Source organism: Lycium barbarum, chromosome 11 (genome assembly GCF_019175385.1).
Source record: "Lycium barbarum isolate Lr01 chromosome 11, ASM1917538v2, whole genome shotgun sequence".
NCBI lineage: Eukaryota > Viridiplantae > Streptophyta > Magnoliopsida > Solanales > Solanaceae > Lycium > Lycium barbarum.
Window position 1 is genome coordinate 67,238,123 of NC_083347.1, and position 4,235 is coordinate 67,242,357.

The 4,235-nt window shown below is 37.6% G+C and overlaps 1 long non-coding RNA gene across 1 annotated transcript; it reads left to right on the plus strand.

Annotated features, from left to right (window-relative positions):
* Positions 1 to 619: 619 nt before the first annotated feature.
* On the plus strand, positions 620 to 2,988 carry LOC132618636 (uncharacterized). Its single transcript, XR_009574235.1, has 3 exons — positions 620 to 927; positions 1,535 to 1,591; positions 2,675 to 2,988. It is a non-coding gene; the product is annotated as an uncharacterized LOC132618636 (long non-coding RNA).
* The last annotated feature ends 1,247 nt before the right edge of the window (positions 2,989 to 4,235 follow it).

Below are 4,235 nucleotides of genomic sequence, written 5' to 3' on the forward strand. Positions count from 1 at the left end.
TCGAAAGGATTAGAAGTTAAATAAATTGAAGAAAATAAGTTCGTTGAGGTTCAAATTTTATTTGAGGGAAATACGGTCCAAGCTATAATACCCCGTATTTTTGGACTAGGAAATTGAACCGCCGAACATGAGAAAATTTACCCGAGTTCGGAGGAATTTGGTCATATTCAAGCATGCAAATCAAGATCTCATTGCATAAAAGGGGGAAACCCCAAAATGATTTAAGACGAAAAAGTGTGACGACAGTGATTGAAAATAATATTTTATGAGTGGCAAATGAGACTATAAACTAGTGTTATATCACACGGGCATGGCAATGAATATATGGGGTATGTTAAAATGATTATTATGTAAGTGAATTGAGATCAAAAAATTAATTATGGGAGTATTTGATTAAATGTTGAAATGCGGTTTGAGGGTAAAGGGGTAATTATGGTATTAGTGGATAAGGGGATAAGTGTAATGTTAATATTTATGTTTCCACGTGTTTCCTTGGTGCCAAATGGCCAATGCAGCAAATGACTATGCAAATATGAAAAGGTGGGTGGACACCTTTAAGATTGAGATAAATCTCATCAAAGTCATCAAGGGAGTGGACCCCACGGTCCAAAAGGAAAATGGGTGTACTTGAGCTCTTATTTTATTTTCACCATTCAGTAGACTAACTTCCTAAATAAGGGTGCTGTAGCAAAAAATTTATACAGCAATATTTGGAGAGCTCTCACTTGGAATTAAGTACCTTGCTTTTTAAGCAAGTTGAGCAGCAACGTGATTACCCATCACGATGAAGAAAAAGTCGAGCAGTATTGCTATTTTACTGGTTTCACTAATTGCTTCGATCTTGTTGTTCCATTTTGTCGTGTTGTTGACTTTGGACTTTCTTCGTAATGAAGTAAGGTGGAAGAAGATTAAATTTTGACATATAGGGTAAGAAATCCTCTCTCCTAAATGTATTTGATTTATCCAAGTCATATCTACATTGCTAGATAAAGGAAATACGAAAATTATATCGGAGATCGGATAAATTGTTGTTGTCATCACATGGGCTGTTTTGGAGGTGATTTAAGAATGGATTTAATTCTATTTTGGATATGTAATTGTTGATATTTTGGCTAAATTGAGGGAATTGATGAAATAAACATGAACTTGAAAATAAAATCGTCATTTGGAAAGAGTGGAGTTTGTGGGTTGTTTTCTTGTTATAATCATATGATATAAGGATAGAATTTGTAGTAAATGACTTCCATATCTTGTTGAGAATATTATTAAGTTAAGAAAGAAGCATACAAAAGGTGACATGGGTTGTACAGATCCTACTTCGAGCTTGACGATCATTATAAAGTATTATGAAGTCATTATGGATATATATGATGTGTTTTTGGGATTTATTTGTTGTTGGGCTGATATACCTAGTTGGGAGATGCTAATGATATAGAGGAGATGCTGCCCGTTTCGTTTTAGAATTAAGTCATCAATTAATATATATGATATACGAAAGCCTTCTTAAGTCACGTGCGTATTCTTACGATTATAGGTTTATCATATTAATTATGGAAGTTCTTGGATGGACTGAGCTCTTGAACGACGTGAGGTATGTAAAGCTGTCTCTTCTTTCTTTTGGCATGTCCTAGACGTAAGTGATGAATGACATGAGATTTGGGGTAATTCCATTCATAAGTTCCGAATGTGATTCATGATTCTTATTCACTTCTTGATGTTAGAGCTTTTAAAGTAGTTAAGCCACTGCCCTCGAGCTCTCTATATGTTGTATAGTATAATCGTATGTATAAGTCTCTATTCCTAAAGGCTCTACAATGGCTAATGTCCTTAACTTTCATAAGCTGTCTCGTATTGATTTGATACCTGTCTATGATCCCTGAGACGTTATTTAATATAGTTCATAATGATATTCAATGAGCCACTAGGATGGCTAATGTTCTTGATTTCCAGAAACTATTTTATTATGTCTTGATACGTGTATATAATCCTTGAGGTTCTATTTTTATATAATCCACAGATACATTCTAAAGTTATTTGATATGACTATTGTCTTGGTTTTCAAATGATGATTCGTTTTGATTATTCTATTGAGTCTCATATATGATTTAATTTGCATATGATTTCTCACTACTCTGCTCGTGCATGCCTCAATACATCTTTCACTGAGTCTCGGGCCAGGACATGTTTTCGTGCACAGATCCACTGCATTATTCACCGAGTCCCTCACTAGAGGGTCGGGACACGTTATATATATGTATATGATGATATGATGACATGATGATATGATGATATGGGGATGGCGGCCAGGATGGCACGTGATGATCTTATTCACCGAGTCCCTCACTAGAGGGCCGGGACACGTTATATATATATACATGATGATGATATGATTTTATTTACCGAGTCCCTCACTAGAGGGCCGGGACACGTTATACATATGCATATGAACAGGATGATTCTCTAATGGTGACATTAAGTTTCATAACGAGTTAAGTCTGATATTGACACCATGATTTATTATTCAAAGGTAAGCCTTGTGGTTTTCTGGTTATTGTACTGGTTTTCTGTACTCCTCACTTCAGTATGATCCTGTTTATTGTATTTATGCTTTACATGCTCAGTACATATTCCGTACTGACCCCCTTTCTTCGGGGGGCTGCGTTCATGCCCGCAGGTACAGATGCTCACGTTGGTAACCCGCCAGCTTAGGAGTCCTATTCAGATATCTTGGAGAGCTCCCTTGTTCCGGAGCCTAGATTTTGGTACAGAATCTCTTGTGGTGTATATGTATTTTATCCAGGGGTACGGCGGGGCCCTGTCCCGTCATTTGATACTGTTGTTACTCTTAGAGGTCTGTAGACATATGTGTGGGTTGTGTATAAGTTCTGTTCAGCTGTGTCTATACGATGTGCTATGATATGATGTCCGTCTGTAGTGGCAGCCTTGTCGGCTTGCAATGACATGATATTGATGTGTAGTGGCAGCCTTGTCGGCTTGCGTATCATTTTATGATTTGATTAGTTGTGACTCCTCAGGAGACAGTCTATCTGACTATACATATATGATGACGTTATGAACCGTTGGAGTTCTTTTGTGGGTTTCCATATTGTTCATAGATTCAGTTTAATTATATTTAATAGGTACGTATACGGGTGTCCAGGTCGGGCACTAGTGACGGCCCACGGGGTTGGGTCGTGACAAAAGTGGTATCAGAGCAGTTCGTCCTTGGAGTGTCTACAAGCCGTGTCTGGTAGAATATTGTTTATCGGTGTGTTGTGCACCACATCTATAAACAGGGAGCTACAGGGCATTTAGGATGTTACCTTTCTTTCATATCTAAGATCGTACGATAGAGCCCAGACATAGGAAATGAAATTCCTTACACTAACATTTGATTTCAGCTGAAGAACGACATCAACAGATGAAAGCGACCGGTGACATTGGAAGCTACACAGCACGCAGGTAAGATATGGTGCGAAGGAGGTATGTCGGGTAAGGTAAGAATAATGGGATACGATCGAAATATAAGTTGAAGGATGAAAGAGAAGGTAGATACGAAGATATAACAGGACAGGTCGTTAAAGGGTCAGTTATGTCCTGAGGTGCGATATGACAGGTAAGTCCTGACACCTTTGTAACTTATATTTGGAATTGGGAGCCCCTGTGTGGCGATGATACGATATGATATGTGCGTATATACGTTGGCCCTGTGAGGCATTGTTGGTATTTCCTGCGTGCAGGTTTTGAGGTAGTAAGAAATATAGAGGAAACTCTACCAAAATTTTTCTAGAAATAAAAAGAGAGTGGGATATAGGTTTGTAATATGTCTTGGAAGGTTGTGCCAATAGTAATGATAGGATTTGACTGAGTTGCGAGTACGGTGGACCTCGAGAAATAAGTTAATTACTGAATTGATGGTAATAATAATTAGGAGGTCGATACTGATATGGTAAAAAGAATTTGGAAAGGACTTGTGATACTAAGAGATGACTTAGAAAAGACTGGTAGATCTTGATAGAGTGATATATTAAGACAAGAGTACAGAGGAAAGAGAATTGTGGTGGATATGAATGTATTAATAAGATAGCTTGTGAGATATTAAGGATAAGATTGACTAGGAAGGGTACAAGGTTAAGTACGCTTACTCCACCGAGTGTAATTAACCCATAGTAAGGATCATGAATAAGGTTAAGAAGTGTTACACTATGGGATTGAATACGAACAGGATATAATGT